This window comes from Dama dama, chromosome 1 (assembly GCF_033118175.1).
Source record: "Dama dama isolate Ldn47 chromosome 1, ASM3311817v1, whole genome shotgun sequence".
Taxonomy (NCBI): Eukaryota; Metazoa; Chordata; class Mammalia; order Artiodactyla; family Cervidae; genus Dama; species Dama dama.
Genome location: NC_083681.1, coordinates 65,416,068 through 65,436,154, shown reverse-complemented (window position 1 = coordinate 65,436,154; position 20,087 = coordinate 65,416,068). Strand labels below are relative to the sequence as shown.

Below are 20,087 nucleotides of genomic sequence, written 5' to 3'. Positions count from 1 at the left end.
ACCGACTCATGCTGACTAAATTCTCCAGAGTCTGATGTATAAGTGACAATGTCAGTCACTCAGTCGTGTCTGACTCTGTGTGACCCCATGGACTGTAGCCCACCAGGCTTCTCTGTCCATGGGGATTCTCCAGGCAAGAAAACTGGAGTGAGTTGCCATGCCCTTCTCCAGGACATCTTCCCAACCCAGGGATTGAACCTGGGTCGCCTGCATTATAGGCAGATTCTTTACCATCTGAGCCACCTGGGAAGTCTCTGATCTATAAACTAAGGTATTAATTAATGTATAACCAGGGATTCCTGGGTTGGGAAAATCCGCTGGAGAAGGAATAGGCTACCAACTCTAGTATTCTTGGGCTTCCCTCGTGGTTCAGCTGGTAAAAATCAGCCTGCAATGCGGGAGACCTGGGTTTGATCCCTGAGTTGGGAAGACCCCCTGGAGAAGGGAAAGGCTACCCACTCCAGTATTCTGGACTGGAGAATTCCATGGATAGAGGAGGCTGGCTGACTACAGTCCATGGGGTCACAAAGAGTTGGACTTGACTGAGCAACTTTCACTTCACTTCACTTCAACCAGTAATCTTGTTTTCCAGGACTCTGCCTAGTATCACATTGATAAATTATCTCTTTAAGTGAAAGAGATAATTCGTAGGAAATTCATTCATTTGCCATTTTAATCTAAATCTTCCTCTGCAAGATGGAATTCCCATTATATCTTAAACATTGCATCATATGCCTCCCACTTTCCTCTCTTTTTCATTCTTTTGCTTTCTCTCTCTCTCTCTGTTACACACACGTGGAATCTACAATAGCAACAGTTACAACTGACATTAATATTAACTGCAGACATACAACGTGCTGGCACTGTGTTAGGCGCTTTGCAAGCAATAGCACACTCCTCAGACCACAAACCCTGTGACATGGGTGCTATTATTATTCCCATTGTACAGATGAAGAAATTCAGGCTTAAGTGAATGGCTGAGTCCTTTCCCAAGGTCACGCAACTTGTCAGAAATAGAAATAACCACAAATAACAGTGTTTTCTTTCTCACTGTAAGTTCTTCCCTACCCTGAGTCATCTCGACCTCCCAATTTAGGGAGAGGAAGTTGCAGAGCTGTTTGGGGAAGATAAATATTCTCATCCAAACCACCAACTGTAGGGAGGTTTTCTGCTGGACGTGGGAAATAAGGAGAATTCTGCAGTAGGAGAAAGTAAACAAGGCCAGGATACACTGTCCACTTGGACAGCTATCCCTAGCAACTCGGTCATGGTAAGCCAAGCCAGAGTGTGGATGGCCACGGTGCACAGAGAATTCTCTGTTCACTCTCTGGCATTAACTGGGGCAGGCAGTTCTGATTTGACATCACTCAATGTCTGTTCCACCTCTTCTAAGTATGGTACTCATATTACCAGAGTTTGGGTGTTTCTGCATGACTTTCATCAGTGAAGTCTAACTTAGGACATTTCTCAAACTCTTCTCTGAGGAAGAGTAAGCCACAAGATGTTGCTAGTGTTGCTGGAGAAAGGTTCCTCAGTCAAACAATCTTTGGAAATACAGCATACAATATCGCAACATGCATCTGTATGTTAAGATCTTGGGGGTGGTCTGCAGGAAAGAAGCATTCAATAATTTCACTTCTTTCATGGAATACTACTAACAGTTTAAGGATATAATTTTCCATAGACCACAACTAGTACAGTGCTGTCCTAGACTGAAGAATTGCATGTCAGTCAAATTTGCTTTAAAGACAGCCCAGGACTAAATAAGATCAAGGGGAGGTAGTAGTAGAGTCTTCTTGGCAGATTCTGCTTTCAGCTTTTTAATTTCTTGGATGACGAATATACTGATAGTATCCTAAATTTACAGGGGAAAAGTCTGCCTGCTTCGCTGTGACTGCAGAAACAAAATGAATAACCTTCACAGTCACTCTTTTTGACCTACGCATCTCATCTGGGCTGGAGAAAAGAATAAGAAGCAGTCACCTCCGTCAGGAGAAAGGCAGACGAGAGCAGATGCCGATGAGATCAAGGCATTTGACAGTGAATTAGATGAGCAGCCATATTTGCTGAGAGCACAGAGGTACCACGTGCAGGCTAGCTCCCAGCAGACAGTGGGTGACCTGCTTCATTGTACAGCCTTCCTGTGATGCATCACGGGCCTGTCCATTTGGGGAATAACCAGAACCTAGCATTGTGCCTCCAGTGAGTAGACACTTAAAAATATTTATTAAAGGAAGGAAGAGTGGGAGGAAGGAAACAAATTGAGGTTTGGAGATGCTCACTTGCCTAACATCACACCTCTGATGAGCAGGAGAGCCAAGACTTAAATGCCAAATAGCTTAGCTCCCCCATGACTCGCCAACTGCCAAGATTTTGGTTAGCTAGCACACAACCAGCTTCAAGGGGCTGGCTTGAGGTTCTGGCCACATGTGCTCTGTATGTTAGCTTTGGCATTATTATTACTTGTGCAATCACAATTGCTGTTTTGACGCAGCACTTTTAGTGGGGGTGGGGGGTGGTGCTTGATACTGACAGATAAAATTTAGTGAGCACTTACTACGTGTCACTTACTGCACTGAGACCATGACACAGCTCATTCCCCATGACCATCCTAGAAGTCAGGACAATCGCAAACCCATTTTATAGATGCAGAAACTGAGGAGCAGAGAGATTAGATGACAACCTCTAACTAAGTGGTGGAGTCAGGATTTGAATGGAGTCAGCTATTCTAGTTGTAGTGTGCATGCTCAATCATGTCTGACTCTTTGAGACCTCATGAACTGAGGCCCAACAGGCTTCTCTGTCCATGAAAATTTCCAGGCAGGAATACTGGAATGAGTAGTCATTTCTAACTTCCAGGGGATCTTGTGACCCAGGAACTGAACCTTCATTTCCTGTGTCTTCTGCATTGGTAGGCGGATTCTTTACCACTGTGCCACCTGGGAAGCCGGAACTGAGGCAGTTTGACTGCCCAAATTCTTGTTTGTAACCTCTTGGCTACATCTATTGCATCTGGCCAATTACAGACATCCCAAGAGAAGGAAAAGACAGGCAGGTACCACACACAGCTGCATAATGATATTTGCTTTTATTAATTTAACCCTTAAAGATGTTTACATAGGTCTAAGCACATCACCAATACCAACTCATTTGATCCTCAAAATACAGTAAAACTGTATGAAAGTGAAAGTTGCTCAGTCGTGTCCAACTCTTTGAGACCCCAAGGATTATATAGTTCATGGAATTCTCCAGGTCAGAATACTGGAGTCAGTAGCCTTTCCCTTCTCCAGGAGATCTTCCCAACCCAGGGATCGAACCCAGGTCTCCAGCATTGCAGGATGATTCTTTACCAGCTGAGCCACTAGGGAAGCCCAAGAATACTGGAGTGGGTAGCCTATCTCTTCTCCAGAGGATCTTCCCAACCCAGGAATCAAACTGGGGTCTCTTGCATTGCAGGTGGATTCTTTACCAACTGAGCTATCAAAACAGTATGAGGCTGGTACTATTATTTCCATTTCATAGATGAGAAAACCAAGGCACAGAGAACTTAATAACTTGCCCAAAGTCACACAGCAAATGGCAGAGCTGGGACTCAAATCCAGGCAGTCTGCTCCCTAGCCCTTAGGCTTAACCCCTACAGAATGCGGCCCAGTGGGAACAGGCAGACACCTCATTTAAAGGTGAAATACCCTCCCAAGACCAGTGGCTAAAATGATCTCCAAGTTCCTACTCAGAGCCATCTGCAGTCCTGGAAGTTAAACGGGGGTCAGGGAGCTTGAAAGACTTAATTGCTGTTCAATTTAGATTTCCTGGCTGAAAGGCATTCTGCTCATCCTACTGGAAATTAATAGCCAATTGTTTCTTTGCATTCTTGTGGGAGGGTAAGCCCTTCTCCCTGGGCCCTGGCTGTTTCTGGAACAGTAAGCACTCAGTCAGCATCAGCCAGGTAAAGGCTGGGAAGTGAAACCAAGTCTCTTTTGTTGAAGCTGGCAGCTTACTCCACTGGTCTAGGAGCTGGGGCCCCTCCTCCTCCTGACTTTGCAGGAAAGCGCCCTTCTGTGCCTCTAACAGAGGGAGTCAGAGGAAGGAAAGGAGGTTGTTAGGAGAAGGGGCACAAGGTCTTCAAAGGAAGCATGAGAAGCAGCAACCATAGCATCTGTAGAAGTGACCCTGCACTATTAACAGTGGATCCCGCTTAGCACAGTAAGTCTACCCCCAGCCTTGCTGGATGGAAGTGAGCTCAGAGACACGGTGGGAGCGACCTCTGTCTGGGCACAGGGCAGGGACTCAGTGAATATACACTGAACATCTTGTAACATGAATATAACTGAACAGCCCCTTGAAACACTGGGTTTTACTTTTTCCTGGTCCCTGGTCACCTCCTTATTCTGCTGCCAGTGTGACTAGAGGAATACGATAAGCTGGCTGGATCCCAGCTTCATCTCCAGCTACGCTTTCTTTTCATTCGCCTTGCAATGCACCAAGTCACCCTGAGCTGCCTGCATTCTTGGAAAGGTGGGACTGCATTTAGATCAAGGGTCCAGGCAATGAAGACGAACTGGATTTCAGGGCTGGTCCAGCAGTGCAGCGCTGTGAAGTTGGGCATACCACTTAACCCCTCTGGGCCTGAAGCGCCCTGTTCTCCTTTATAAAATACCACTTCCCCCTCCAGGCGCCAGGTCAGGATTGTCCCTTTTCTCCACCCCAGGCGGCCTGCCCAGCACTTTGCACACCCTCCCTTGCATCCACCCCGGGCACCCTGCCCTGCACACCCTCCCTTGCAGCATTTGCGTCAGTGCCTTACAGAGATCAGTTCACCTGTTCTCTGCTCACAAATCAGGAAATCAGTGATGCTGGGTAATTTATTTTCGAATCACCAAACCTAGGCAATGCCTGGGATACAATCATGCATGATTGGTCATTCAGTCCTCTTCTGAGTCTTTTCGACACCATGTAGCTCACCAGGCTCCTCCGTCCATGGGATTCTCCAGGCAAGAATACTGGAGTGGGTTGCCATTTCCTCCTCTGGGGAATCTTCCTGACCCAGGGATTGAACCCGCATCTCCTGCATTGGCAGGTGGATTCTTTACCACTGAGCCATCTGAGAAGTCCCCTGGGATATCATAGAGGCTTAGGAAAAGCTGTTATGGAAGAATAGAGGAAGAGTATAAATGAAGAAAGAAACACAGATGGAGAGAGAAAGGGACCCATCTCTGATGACCCCTTAAAAACAGCAGGTATGGTTTGAGAAGTTCTAGGAAAAAAAGTCCTTATCCTGAAAATATCTATTTCACTTGCCCAGAGTCTAAGATTTCCTGCTTGGGAGACTTGTTCCTGGTGGTGAAGATACTGTCTCCCCTTGTTTCTTTTCCAAGGGTAATGTGTTCAACTATTATCAGCCAAGCACCTTAGCGTTCCATCACAAGATGGATTTCCAAAAGACAAGTGGGGAAAGGATGTCAGCGCTTTGGTGCTAAAAGTGGAGGAAAGGGGCTTTAAAAAGGGAAGGGAGGAATCAGTGACCTAAAAAACTGTCCATCTAGTGAGTCAGAGTCATAAGAATGAGAACATGCAATTCTCATTCCCACCCTGCCCTGCCTACCCGGTTCTCCCTTGCGTCAGTCACTCAGAAGTCCTCTTCTCAGACTCCAGCTGGTGCCTGCTTCCTTGCATGCAAGACCGGAAACCCTAGTGACTGCTGCAATGCTTTGGTCTGATGGAATATCCGTTTTCTCCTCCTTTCTTGTTTTTTTTTTTTTTTTCTTCTTCTTCTCCTTCCTTTTCCTCTTCCTCTTCTTCTCTGCTTCCTTTTTTCTTCTTCTATCTTCTCTCCCTCCTTTCTTTTTTCCTTGTAAGATACGTATACCATTCGCTATGACTTCAGCCCTGTGAGTCTGGACTAGGTAAGGGAAGACCCTCTCATCAACTAATGCTCCAGAAGGTCAAGGGACCTCAGAAGTCACTCACCCAACTCTCTGCCTCATGCCCAAATCTTCTCCAGCACCCACACCAGAAGTGGCTTCTGGCTGGACCCTTTCAGGGACGAGATGCTCGCTGCCTCTCAGGGCAGCCGTTCTATTCTGGGAAGCTCCCATGGCTGGAAGAAAACCAGAACCTGCCATTCTGAAGTTTATCCAAAGAAAGAAAAACAAGTAGAAACAAGCGATTTGTGTTAGATGACATGTTGGGAAATTGTGAAGAAGTTCAAGGGTAAAGAAAAGGTTGTGTCTGTCTCATCTTTAAATAGAGGTAGATTTCTTAAAATTTTATTTTATTGAAGTATGGTTGATTTACAGGTTTCCCTGGCAGCTCAGCTGGAAAAGAATCCACCTGCAATGCAGGAGACCCCAGTTTGATTTCTGGGTTGGGAAGATCTCCTGGAGAAGGGATAGGCTACCCACTCCAGGTAGCCTATTATTATATTTTTCCCTGGTGGCTTAAAGTGTAAAGTGTCTGCCTTCAATGTGGGAGACCCGGGTTCAATCCCTGGGTCAGGAAGATCCCCTGGAGAAGGAAAATGGCAACCCACTCCAGTTTTCTTGCCTGGAAAATCCCATGGAGAGAGGAGCCTGTTAGGCTACAGTCCATGGGGTTGCAAAGAGTCGGACATGACTGAGCAACTTCACTTCCTGTGGTTTATCACAGGATATTGAATATAGCTCCTTGTGCTATACAATAGGACCTTGTTGTTTATCCAGCCTGTGTGTTGGGTTGGCCAAAAAGTTCATTTGGGTTTTCCTATAAGATACTATGGAAAAACCTGAACAAACCTTTTGGCCAGCCCAATATAATAGTTTGCATCTGCTAATCCCAAACTCCCATCCACCCACCCCCTCGGTAATCCCAAGTCTGTTCTCTATGTCTGTGAGTCTGTTTCTGTTTCATAGGTTCCTTTGTGTCATATTTTAGATTCCTAGACATAGATTTACCTACATAAATGAACAAGTGTGATGGTTAATTTTATGTGTCATCCTGACTGGGCTAAGGGGTGCCTAGACAACGGGTAAAACATTATATCTGAGTGTGTCTGTGAAGGTCTTCGGGAAGAGACCTGCATCTGAACAGGAACCCTGAGTAAAGAAGATCGCCCTCTCCAATGTGGTGGTCTCTTGCAATCCACTGAGGGTATGAATGGACTGAAAAGGCAGAAGAAGGGCCAATTTTCCTTCTTCTCCTGCCCCTGGACATCAGTGCTCCTGGCTCTCGGGCCTTCAGACTCGGGCCGAATTACACCACTGGCTTTCCTGGGTCTCCAGCCTCTTGGCTTGCTTCTGTTGTCATTTGGGCCAATTCTTACAATAAATCTCCATTTATGTATAATCTCTCCTATTGGCTATGGTTCTCTGGATAACCCTGACTAGTATAAGTATAAACAAGCACACTGTATCTTTTGGTCACATTCCTTCAATGATTTCTTTCCTATAAGAGAAAAAGTAAATACCTATAAAGCCTTGAATAGCTTTCAGACAGCCTTAAATAGCTTTCAGACTTTTTGGACTCAGAATCACTTTATACTCTTAAAACTTATTGATGATCCTCAGAATTTTTGGGTTTTGTGAGTTGTGTCTATTGATATTTAATATGCATGCATGCTCAGTCACTTCAGTCATGTCTGATTCTTTGCGATCCTATGGACCTTGGCCCACCAGGCTCCTCTGTCCATGGCATTCTCCAGGCAAGAATACTGGAGTGGGCTGCCATGTCCTCCTCCAGGGGATCTTCCTGACCCAGGAATTGAACCCATGTCTCCTGAATCTCCTGCATTGCAGGCAGATTCCTTACCCAATGAGCCAGCTGGGAAGCCCAATATTTAATATAGTAAAAGATAAAACTGAGGAAAATCTAAATAGCTATTTATTGATTCACTTAAAAACCATTTTAAAAAAGATTTTATGTTAACAAAATTAAAATACATTTATGAAAGCTGTTTTCCAAAAGCAAAATATATATGGTGAGCTGAGTGGCATTGTTTTTCAAATCTGCAGCTCGCTTTAACATCTGGCTTCAGAGTAAATAGCTGGATTCTCGTATCTGCTTCTGCATTCGATCTGATGCAATAGAGCTCCAATTCATATAGCCTCTGGAAAGCTCCACTGTGTACATACTTGTGTGAGAAAGATAGTGGAAAAGGCAAATAATATAGTAAAATTATCATCATCATCACTATTATAAGATAGTTCTGAACTCATGGATCCCGTGGAAGGGTTTCAAGCAACTAAGACCAGCTACATAATTTGCAGGCAAAAGGGAGAAGTCTCTTGTTCAAAAGTTATTTACAATTTCAAGACAGCCACAACACAGCCTTAAACGGAGCACCAGCCCTTCAGAGCAGGGGGCCCTGTGTGACAGGACCTGAGGGCAACTTCAAAGGTCCCTGGACCACACTTTGAGAGTTGCTACTGCAGAATACTGCCTGCATCTTGCATCAGATCACTGACTTAGGGCCATAAGAATACACCAAAACGCTACAGAGGTAGCAGTCTGCTTCTCTGTGTGTGTGTGTGGTTTGAGCTGCTGGATCACCAGGCATAAGGGTTTTTGATCAATAACACATCCATAGCAAGATAGAAGTATCACTTGTGCAGGCTTCCCCCTGGGTGCCTTCCACATAACCCAGCCTTTTACACAAATACACACACACACATACACACCTCTAGCTAAAAGGTTGCACCCCTTATGTTCCAAATGGCTGCACACTAGATATTCATCATGGTTTCCTGTTTTGTGTTTTTATTGTGGTTAAGGGCTTCTATCAGCCAAGCTGATATCTGTGGTCCCCATTTTCCTGTTTGGTGCCTAACACATAGTGGGCACTCTATGCTTTTGCTGAGCTGTATTTTACAGTTCTGGTGGTTGGGTGGAAATTCTACTTAATAAATGCTGTTAACAACTGATGGTTGGCAACATAAATACACCGATTGCCCCTCCTTCCTGAGAACCAGGCTCTTGGGGTGATAAGAAACCCCATGACTAATGGGTGGACTTGCGCATTTGAATGACAGACACAGCATTTTCTAGCAACAAGTTGGCAATATTTCTTGATGTTCCTGAGGCTAAGATAAGTACATAGTTAATAAAGGAGTGAAGTTTTTATAGCTTTTAGAAGGATGCCCTTAGAATCCTGGTAACAAATAAGTCAATTTCAATGAATATAATGTGTGTGCACGGGCAAAGTCACTTCAATCGTGTCCAACTCTATGCAACCCCATGGACCATAGCCCACCAGGCTCCTCTGTCCGTGATATTCTCCAGGTAAGAATACTTGAGAGGGTTGCCACGCTCTCCTTCAGGAGATCTGACCGACCCAGAGACTGAGCCCACATCTCTTGTGTCTCCTGCACTGGCAGGCGGGTTCTTTACCACTAGCGCCACCTGGGAAGCCCAATGAACATTATACACATTTATAAATATAATACAGAGCAGTTTACAATTCTGGTCAAATCACCTGTCTCTCCAGCACAGAAGAAAGGGACTGCGACCTCTCTCTCACTCAGACAAAAATCGCACAATAGAGGTATTAATCCTCCACCTAAAATAAGACCTTCTTCTACTCATATTAAAAGGTAGTACTGCTGCAAGTTCCAAGGACCCAGGATCTTGAATTCAAATCTACCACTTTACAGGATGGGGAAATGGAGACTCAGAGATAAGATGTGACTTTTTTAAAGAATTCTTCTTACAATTGTATTTATTGATTTTTGGCTGTGCTGGGTCCTCACTGCTCCTTCGTGTCCCTGGTTGTAGTGAGCAGGGGCTACTTTCCCGTTGCGGGGTGCAGGCGTCTCACTGCAGTGGCTTCTCTTATCACGGAGCACGGGCTCTAGGGCACACAGGCCCAGTAGTTGCAGCTCGGGGGCTCAGTGCTTGGGGATCCTGGGCTCAGACTCAGTAGTTGTGGGATGCAGGCTTAGTTGCTATGAGGCATGTGGGATTCTTCTGGATCAGGGATTGAACCTCTGTCTTCTGCATTGGCCGGCAGATTCTTGGCCACAGAGTCACCAGGGAAGCCTAACAGATGACTTTTTTGCCCAGGATCACAGAGCTGCTTATTAGCAGCTGTGGGACATACACCCAACTCTCCAAATAGTTAGATAATGGATCTAACACACCAGGGCTTTTAGGACAGTGTGGGTCCAGATTACTGAAAGTTTAACCACTGCTTCATCTAGGATCATTAACAAGTAAAGCCCAAAACATTTCTTCCAAACACAGCTGGACATCAAACCCTCCACTAGTGCCCTGAGCACCATCCCTTCCCTGACATTCATTTGAAACACCTTCCCTCCATTTTCAGCATCTTTATCCTCTTCTCTTCCATCAGTCCCCTTTCCTTTCCTCCAACATGCATTTGTTGCCTTGGGGAGAAGGGAAAGACAGCCTTCCCACGGCTAGCTGCCCCTTGTAGCTGTAATTCTATTTCTTTCTGGGTTGTTACTGCCCAGCCCCTGGAAGTGATCTATAATCGGGGCCTCCCTTTTCTCACCTCCCTTGGCTGCCTTAGCCCTTGCAGTCTGGCAGTCATCCCAGCGCTTTACAGAAACCACCCACTCAAGGGTCAATGATGTGCTTGTCCTAAATCAAATGGCTTTGACTTGGTCATAATTCTACTTGACGTCAATGACCGTGCTTCCCTAATAGTGATAGTCATCGTGATAATACAAAGCTTTTATACTTCAAAAGCAGGTCAGGTCTTAAAAACCCATTTGTAAGTTCAGTAGTTAAAAGGACTTTGGAACCAGACTGCCTACTTCATCTCTTGCTTGCACAACTGACCAGCTGGATCCCTTGTGTCTCAGCTAAACTGAAAACATAACGGTACCCAGCTCACAGAGCTGGGGTGCAAGCCCATGAGATAGATTTAGAACACTGTCTGGCACACACTACATGCTCAATAAGCATGAGTTGCTGTTGTTAGTATAACATTTGTAAATCTAAGAAGATTGAGACGAGTTTAAGCTTGCAATGTCCGTTCACATATCCACCAGACAGAAGGGTTAGTTGGCACTCTGACATTCCTATTTCTCTTTGCTGCTCTCATACATCTCTCAGGCATATTTCTTTAAAATAGATCAGTTCGGAAATCTAGACAGGCAATTGACAGTCCATCCCCAGACGGTCTCCATAAGTATCTTAGCAGTCTATAGGATCCATACCCCAGTCACCCAAGGTTCTTTCTAATGAGGAACAGATTCAAATGAGCTTTAAATTCATGGATCACCCATAGCTTGCAATAGAAATCTCCAAGTGGCACGTTCCACTTTCTGCGAACAGGAATGTATAAGCCCTTGCATTTTCCAAAGCCTAGCCTACTCCTAAATTTGCATGAGGCTTCTAGGGTTGACACTCTGCTCTGGCCTCCTAGTAGCGATTTTTTTTTTCCACTCTGTTTTTCTTTTTTTTTCTTGCCTCAGGCTGATAACTGTAGAATACATGAGTTCAGCATCTTCCAAATATAATACGATGCCCTCTTCATTTGACATGATGATGATATGATGATGACAAAGATGGAAGAAATTTCTTGAGTGCTTACTGTGTGCCCAGCTCAGTTCTCAGCACTTGATGTGCATCATTGTCCCGTGTTCTCACTTCACCTCAGATGCACATGCACAATTCTTTTTCTCACTTTCAGTTTAAAAAAATGACCTCTACTTTCATTTCCATTATGAGCAAATCTCTCAGTAACATGCTCAATGCTCTCCCTGCTTTTGTGCATACAGGAAATTAAGGATTTAGTAATAAATCATAAGACACCTCAAAACAAAGCAACATGCAACTAACAAGCCATAAGTAAAGGACAATCAAAAGGCTGAAGCTGAAGCAACTACCCCAGTGACTCCCTCCTGTCTTTGGTGGCAGAGGATATGTCATGTCCAGAGCTTACCTTTGTTCCTAAGTATAAAATAAGCTGAAAAATGATTAGAGACGCTTCAATAGGACTGTTGAGTGTTTACGAGGTCCTAGGATCTGTACTCAGAGCTTTAGAAGCATTATCTTCTTGAATCTTCAAAACAATCACGAGCTGAATATTGTTAATGTCTCCATTCTACAGATAAGGAAACTGAGGTTAAGAAGGTTATTTGCCCAAGTCATATTAGGCCAAGATTCAGACACAGGTGCATCTGCCTTCAAAGTCTACGTTCTCAGCAGCTCAATTCCTATGCTAACTTCTGCAGCAGTATGTTCTCCAAGTTTTCCCAGAGAAAGAAAAAGATATATGACTGCCAAAGTCCTTTCTGCCTTCTCTCTTTTCTCCCATCCCCCTCGGGACCAGAGGAGAGCATTCACTTTCACCTTATCACTCACCTCGATGGGAAACATTTTAAAGTCATCTCATTCACCCCTGTGTGTCTAAAACCTTGCCTAACTCCTGGCACATAGTACACAGACAGTATATACTGGTCTGGATAAATGAACAAAATACCTTTCTAAAGGTGTTGAAAAAAAAAAGTAATCACTGTATTCTCAAGGAATGATCTTAGAGCTTCAGTTTTTAAGAGTTTATGAGTTTGGGCCCATGCAATGATGGAGCTCATGGTAAGCATGTTGACGGAAGGCACTGGTTCTCGAACTCGGGTGATTTTGTACCCCCACCGCCACCATGCCAGGGACATTTAGCAGAGTCGGAAACATTTTTAATCCTCGTGACTGGGGGTGGGGGGAGGGATGCCAGTGGCACCTAGTGGCAAGGGTGCCATTAAACGCCCTCTAGTACACAGGAAAGTCACCAAAACAAAGAGCTATCTGGTCCAAATGTCAATAGTGCTGAGGCTGAGAAACCAGTATAAGGGTTTGTTCTTTCTGAAGCTGGAGTCCTGGAGGCTGAGATGGGGCAGGGACGTATAAGCCCTCTGTTTATCTGAGTGCCAAGTACCATAATCCAGGGTCACCCTCTTATTTGAATGGAAGGAATGGGGAAAAGGAACAGCTTGAGGATCCAGAGATGTAACTCCTGGTCCTGAAACCTCCAACTAACATGATTTAGTGCTACAGAAAAGGGCTGGGCTCAACTTTTCATCTGTAAAAGGGGTGTGGATAGAGGGGACCCCTTTTAGTTCTTAAATCCCCTAGTTTTAACAAATTTTGAAAGCTGAACTCTTCTTTCTGTTAATTTATCTTTCTGATTTTACATCCAATCCCAAGTCAAGTTTTATGTTTGCTTTTAAGACACTCCTGCAAATGCCTCTTTTCACTCCTCTGCACCACCTCTTCCCCACCACACACACTTACTTCTACCCGGTCCTCATTGTTACCGCTTGGATTACAGGATGAAATTCCTAATCGATTTCCTTCTCTCCAGGCTAAACCCTTGGGAGATACAGGAGCTCGACCTGGATGCCCCGTATCCCCTAATATGTGACATAAGGCATCTTTTCTCCCCTCTTCGTTCTCTCTCCACCTTCCCTGAAGAACAGCCAATGCTTCAGAATACCTCTTCATGGAAGTTTCCCTCAAGTCAGCAGAATTGCCTTTTTTTGCTCACACTCTAGTAGTCCTTTCTGTCTAAAAGCAGGGCATACATTTCTCCTGAGAAAATGTCCTCCTGGTACCAGGAGGAAAAGAACATTCTTATTACCTGAGATGGGGAGTTGAGATGGAAATGAGCTTGCACAAATAAACATTATTCAAATAACCCTTATCTTCCATTAGTTTCCCCTATATATTTCCTATTCACTTTCCCACAGTTTACCACCCTAGAAGCCCAATCCCCTTTCCTTTGTCTAATCACTTCTCCACAATTTATCACCATTTGTTAAAATGGTATCCAAGCCCCCAGAGAGTTCTACTTCTTTCACATACAAATACTGATATCAAATAAAATGTGTATGCTTTTCTCCTGTTACTCTGTCATCTGTCAGCTTAAGTCACAGTCCTGACTCAGAATGCAAGAGGGTAGAGGAAATGTTTTTCCTCCTCTGAATATGCAAAATTATTAAAAGACTACTGTGCTGTGTTAAGTCACTTTAGTCGTGTCCGACTCTTTGTGATCCCCATGAACTATAACCCGCCAGGCTTCTCTGTCCATGGGGTTTCCAGCAAGAATACTGGAGTGGGTTGCCATTTCCTCCTCCAGGGGATCTTCCCAACCCAGGGATCGAACCAGTGTCTTAGTTCTCCTGCATTGGCAGACAGGTTCTTTATCACTAGCACCACCTGGGAAGCCCCACTGCTACTTCCACACGATGAGCACATTTACAGGCATTGTCCATTGTTCCAATGGCAGGGGTGTGAGGAGTGGACTCATCTTTGTTTACAAAAACATGGTGATGAGTCTTTAGCTATAAAAATTTATCCAATTCAGATTATAATGAAGAAGCGGAAATAAAGGAAGCTAAAAGTGTCCTCCAGAATAAAGTAACAATAATTCTCCATTCTTCCCTTGACGTCTGAGCCACAGATATTGGAAAGGCTTGGGAATTATATAACAGAAGAAAATGAAAGCAGTTCATCAGGGTAAGGGCAACCGGGGGACCCAGCAACATAGAAACTAACCAGATCAACAACAGAGATGACCTAGATACTATGGCAGTTATTTAATAACTGATTATCTACTGCTTACCATGTGCCAGGGGCTTCCCAGGTGGTGCTAGTGGTAAAGAACCTGCCTGCCAAAGCAGGAGATGTAAGAGATGCAGGTTCCACCCCTGGGTCGGGAAGATCCCCTGGAGGAGGGAATGTCAACCCACTCCAGGACTCTTGCCTGTAGAATCCCATGGACAGAGGAGTCTGGTGGGCTATGGTCCATAGGGCCATAAAGAGTCGGACATGACCAAAGGGACTTAGCAGGCACACACCATGTGTCAGGCACGGTTCTAAGCACCTTACAAGTATTCAGTCACGGAATCCTCACAACAATCCCATTGGTATTATTTATTATCACTATTTTCTAGATGAGGACGCCGAGGCAGAGAAGTTAAGTGACCTACTTCCCATTTCACAGCAGGCAGGGGCACAGCTGGGGTTTGAATCTGGGGAGTCTGACTTGAAGATCTGTTCTTTTAAATGACTGTATTGCATGCAGATGCATGCATTTGCTCTGAAATGTAATTCTGTTAGCTCAGAAAAAATCTGGGAAGTTAAACTGAGAGAGAACAAAATCTATTCTCTTTAGCCTGGGAGCTCAGTGGTGCAGAGAGCTGACACCCCCAGCAGCAGTGAGGATGGACTAGAGGTGATGGAGGAAAAGCAGGTGGCAGGAGGTCAAAGCCAGAGATGGTGTTGGGCTGTCTCCTTTGCTGACTCCTCTGTAGGGAAGGCTGGAGAAGGAAATGGCAACGCACTGCAGTGTTCTTGCCTGGAGAATCCCATGGACCCAGGAGCCTGGTGGGCTACAAGTCCATGGAGTCGCAAAGAGTCAGACGCAACTGAATGACTAGGCAACCTGTAGGGAAGGGTAGGTCTCACAGTCCTTTTTCTGGTTAATAAAGGAAAAAGTGAGCCCAGTTCCCTCTGGACCACCCCAAGGTGTCTTAGGCCGAATTCAAAAAATGATAGGCTTTTAAAAGGTGATAAGCTAAATTTGCCACCCAGGAGAAAATGAAGGAAGCTGTATCCCCCCACCCCCACAACACACACACACACACACACACACACTCTCACTCACGCCAACCCCCACCAGGACCCGCTTGTTCCCTCCTCACCTGTCCCTGCCTCAGGAGCAGGAGCTAGAGAGCTCCCGGGAGGGTGTCGGGGCTTGAGGGGCGGGACAGGGGCCCCTTGCTGTAGAGTGTGGGCATCACGGGATTCCGGAGAAAGAACAGAAGGCCCCTTGCCTTCCTTCCCCAGAACAATCGACCAGAAGGAAGTCGGGACACTCAGCGCTTGGATTTTCCCCGCAGGAAACCCGGGCCCTGCAGGGCCTCCCGCTTCCCCTCCCCCACGGCCCGGGTACAGCTCCACGTGAGCGCCGGGCTCTTGGGCTAAACAGAAAGGGCGGGGTACAATCCGTAATTTGTTTTGCTGTCTATTTTAGCCTTGTTGCTTCTAGAAATAACAGTTTCTTAAATATAAATTCATCAGAGAGGGGTACTAAATAATACTACATATTTACTCCGAACCTACTGGGTGCTGATACTGAGCACTAAGAAAATAGGAAAGAGTCAGCCTCTTCATATATGGATACTTGGGTGGTACTTCATTACTGGTGGAGAAGGAAATGGCAGCCCACTCCAGTGTTCTTGCCTGGAGAATCCCATGGACAGAGGAGCCTGGCGGGCTACAGTCCACGGGGTCGCAAAGGGTTGGACAGGACTGAGCGACTTCACTTTCTTTCTTTCTTTCATTACTGGAGCTACTTAATCACTTTCCTGAACTTCATTTTTCCTCAGTAGGGCAGGAACACGGATACACACCTTAGAGAGGTGCTGTGATATTACATTTAAATTCTGTGTGAAGGCATCTAGCACCATATCTGACACACAGCAATCTCCTTGAATTTAGCATCAATGATTAATTTTTAACTCATCTCTTATTTATAGTTATTCACTTGAAAATACATAAAACAAAGCCCCTGATCTCCAAGATCTCCCTTTTGGGTGTGACGCATCCATTCAACTACCAGCCCACACCAGCAAGGTGGCCACAATGCCCAGATGTCTTGAAAATGGAGGTACTGTGTGGTCAGAAGAAGCAAGACTTTAATTGGTTGAAGGAGGAGCAGGATTTGGGTACCCATGTCACCTTTAATTTGCATCCTGCCTTTTACACTCCCAGTGTAAAAGGGTCTTTCATACCTCATCTGCCTGAATTGATGGGGACAACAGGTGCCACCAAGTCTTTTATAGGTGAGAAAACAGCTCCAGAGAAAGAATACAACCAAGAATACAGATACAGAATACAACAAAGAATACAGCCAAGACCGGTCTGATTTTTGTCAAAGATTGGGAGGCAAAAAGTTAACCAAAAGTTAACACAGTAAACCAAAAGTCATCTGGCGGTTGTGTAACAACCCCAATGATGACTATCATGACAGCAAACTATTAACATCTACTAAACACTTATTCATTGTTCCAGGAGTCACAGAAAGTGCTGAATGAGTGTTGGCTCATTTGGTTCTCATAATAAGTCTATGAAATATGGGGTGGTATTATTATTAATTTTCTCTCTCTTACACAGGAAAAACTAAGGCTTCCAGAGGTTCAGAAACTTGGCCCAAGGTTGCTGGGCCAGTTGCTACCCCAGGTCTGTCCACCCCAGAGCTCAGGTTCTGAGCTCAGGCCCATAGAAGTTCTGCTGAGACCAGCTTGTAGACTATTTTAGACAGGGGCCATGTAAGGATCACCTAATCTGATCCCATCCAGAACCCCCGGTGGCTGGACTGTCCCCTGCTTAGCAGGAGGTGATGGGTCGCCGTGGCTCAGGCACAGACTCTGAGGCTCCGTGAGCGGACCGGTCTCCTCTCCACATCCACCCCCACACCTGCTCTCTCTGCTTCAGGCTCAGCAGACTGCTCCCCTCACAGGAACTCCCTAGACCTTCACCTTCCCAGCCTTTGTCCTCAGCGATCACCTAGCTTGCCCACGTGTGTCTTACATCCCCGCACCCCAGGCTAGAAAGAGAGCCCTGACTTGACTGGTACAAAGAAGAGTGAGACTGACCCTCTATCATACAATCATGCTTTTGTAAGCAGCTTTTGCAGGAAAGAGCTCTCAGCAGGAGGCACCCTTCTGTCTTGTCACCAACTTTAATCTGTGCATCCACATGCTCTGCTCACCTCCAGTCCTAGCACCCCTTTCAGACCTTTTGATCACACAGTTGGTAATTAATAGGTGACCAGATCTCTTCCCCAGCTCCCCCTTCAGTAATCTCGTGAACAAACTCTGTGAACAAGAAATCTTTTAAAGAAAAAATCCCGAGAAATCAACAAGCCTGCACACAGTAGTTGGATCTGAGCTCCAACTCAATGATTAACTGAGATTGTTTCCTTTTTTTCCCTTTAAAAACTTTCATGACCAAGCAGAATCATTGGAGATGGTTTTAGGGGGACACAGGATACCATCTCCTCAGACTGCTGGCATTTTGCTTCAAAGCAACTTTCCTTTCTCCCAACATTTCCGCCCTCCCCCCCCCCCCGCCCCCCCATTGAGTTTTGAGCCGTGAGCAGCCAGCTAGACCTGATTTGGTAATGCTTTCATTATCATTGTCTCAAACTGAGTACTTTTTTTTTTTTTTTCTGGTTTTTGGTTTTGTTTGTTGGTTGGTTTACTAATTACTGATTTCTCTGCAGCTTGTGGCTAACTAAAACTTCTTTCAATAAAGTCACAACTATACAGACAAAGGCGCTCCTGTACAACTGAGAATTCCCAGTGCTTAGTTATGTTGTTTGGGGAATTCAAACAGAAATTACAAAAAAGCAATGCATATGTCCATCTCAAATCACACAAAACAGAAATGAATAAAGAAAAGTGAATAACCTCCTTGCTCCCCATCCTACCTTTTTTCTCCTCAACGTACCCAATATTAACAGCTTGGACCTATCTTTATAAAATATGTACACACTATTCAAGGGGGATCGAACCCAGGTCTCTCGCATTGTGGGCAGATTCTTTACCAGCTAAGCCACTAGGGAAGCCCAAGAATACTGGAGTGGGTAGCCTATCCCTTCTCCAGTGAATCTTCCTGACCCAGGAATCAAACCAGGGTCTCATCCATTGCAGACAGATTCTTTACCAGCTGAGCTACCAGGGAAGCCCCCAAAAGATCACACTCTATGCCATATGTCAGAAAACTATGGTCTGCAGGCTAATCTGATCCACTGCCTGCTTTTGTAAATAAAGTTTTATTAGAGCACAGCTGAGTCTATTCATTTATACATTGTGTATAGCTGCTTTTGCACTACAATGGCAGGGCTTAAAATATTTGCTATTTAGCCTGTTTCAGAAAACATTTGCCCATTTCTGCCCTATATATGACATTCCAGAAAACATTTGCCCATTTCTGCCCTATATATGACATTCCAGAAAATATTTGCCCATTTCTGTCCTATATATGACATTCCAATCCATATTGTCACAAAGTATCATGACCACCTCTTAGGTCACACCACAGGATCTAACATTCTTTTTAAAGCTATTTAATGTTTCATAATATGGATGAATTATAACTTATTCTATGATTTCACTATTTGTGATACTATGATATAATAAATATATGGACTTCCCTGGTGGCTCAGACAGTAAAGAATCTGCTTGCAGTGCAGGAGACCTGGGTTCAGTCCCTGGGTTGAGAAGATCTCCTGGAGAAAGGAATGGCTACCCACTCCAGTATTCTTGCCTGGAGAATGCCATGGACAGAGGAGCCTGGTGAGCTACAGTCCATGGAGTCGCAAAGAGTCTGACATGACTGAGCTACTAACACAACAACAAGAAATATATATTTCTTCTTTCTCTCTGGTTCCTGGCACAAGCTTCCTAAAACCCTAGTAGTTTCCCATGTAATAGGAATGAGAGGAGTCTTGTTATTCATTATAAACCCCTGTCAACCAAAGCTGAGTTATTGCTAATAAGGTGACCCTTGGCGCTTCCCTAGGTCATTTCAAGATGGGGATTGGTTGCCAGAGGAACCAACCATGTGATTAGAGGGACCCCCATCACTACCCCTACTTGAGGGGGGGAAATCTGGGGATTGAGTGAATCACCAATGACCAGAGATTTAATTAACCGTGTCTTGTGTAATGGAAATATGGAGGGCTTTGAAGAGCATCCTGTTGGAAGGGTGAAAGTGAAAGTGAAAGTCACTGAGTCGTGTCTGACTCTGCGACCCCATGGCTGGAAGGGTGGGACGCCTCAAACTGCACAGGGACAGAACCTCCTGTGTTCAGGATCCTTCCAGACCTTACTCTAAACACCTCTTCATCTGGCTGTTCATTGGTACCCTTTATGATATCCTTTGTAATAAACTGGTAATAGTAAGTAAAGTGTTTCCCCAGGTCCTGTGAGCCCTTATAGCAAAGCAAATTATCAAACCTAAGGAGAAGATCCTAGAAACTCCCAATTTGTAGCTAGGTCAGACAGAAGCCTGAGTAACCTAGAAACCCACTACTTTTGATTGAGTACATCTGAAATGAGGCAGGCAATTTTGTGCAACTTAGC

General features: G+C 45.0%; 1 long non-coding RNA gene and 1 other non-coding gene across 3 annotated transcripts in view; one reads left to right on the top strand and one right to left on the bottom strand.

The window, feature by feature from the left end:
• LOC133054896 (uncharacterized) overlaps window positions 1-20,087 on the top strand; it is a 64,808-nt gene that overhangs the window by 8,028 nt on the left and 36,693 nt on the right. The gene's annotated exons all lie outside the window — the stretch shown is intronic.
• TRNAY-AUA (transfer RNA tyrosine (anticodon AUA)) lies at window positions 178-249 on the bottom strand. Its single transcript has one exon. It is a non-coding gene; the product is annotated as a tRNA-Tyr (tRNA).